An 866-nucleotide genomic window follows, 5' to 3' on the forward strand; every position below is an offset into this window, starting at 1 on the left:
CTACACTGTTCCTGGGACTACTTGGGCAAATCCTCCTTTGTAAAGCCGTCTGATAGTCAGCGCTGTGCCTTTACAAGACACTTAAGTATTCTACATGTCGTTAGACAGTGTTAGTTAAGAAAAAGTGCATTTAGTCAGGGTTCTCTGGTACAAGTACCCTGTGATATACATCCAGTATTTACTGTGCAGTGTTATATCTATTGATTAAATAGCTATATATATAAGCTAGTCCAGTGCAGTATTATTGTTGGTAATAACTGCATTGTATAACTGTGACTATATGTGTGTGCATTTTTCTCTGTGATTTTAGTCACCATATCTCTCAGGAATCCCTGTTTGTGCTGACAACACTGTGCAGGGGTTTGGGTCAGGTATTGTGCTGCTGACAAATTGTACTATGTTACCTTATACTGCAAGTTATAACATGTCTGCTTATGAGGGTAACGGTTCTGGGGCTGAACACACTAGTAGTGGTTCTGAGGCCACAGATACTTTTGAGGAAATTACAGCAGCTGAGGGCTCTGGTTCTGGGGGCTCCTTGCCCCCAAGTGGGACTATAGCAACGGGGGTCCAGAATGACCCGCCGTGGGCTACTGTCTCTACGCTACTGAATACGCTAGTTACTAAACTAACGCCCCCTATGGGACCTCCTATGCCAGTCCAACTGTATATGGTCCCCGCAGCAGATTGTTCACTCAGTTATAAACCAGTCCCTGACTACTAAAAAGTCTAACCCTCGCCCGCCTAAGACCAAGGAGTCCTCTAAGCGGGCCATTAATTCCTCACAATCCACTGCTGTCGCTGACACCTCGTCTGATGAGGCTGGCATTTACACTGACCCCACAGATTCTGACACTGATAATACT

The sequence above is a fragment of the Pseudophryne corroboree genome, chromosome 2 (genome assembly GCF_028390025.1).
Source record: "Pseudophryne corroboree isolate aPseCor3 chromosome 2, aPseCor3.hap2, whole genome shotgun sequence".
Taxonomy (NCBI): Eukaryota; Metazoa; Chordata; class Amphibia; order Anura; family Myobatrachidae; genus Pseudophryne; species Pseudophryne corroboree.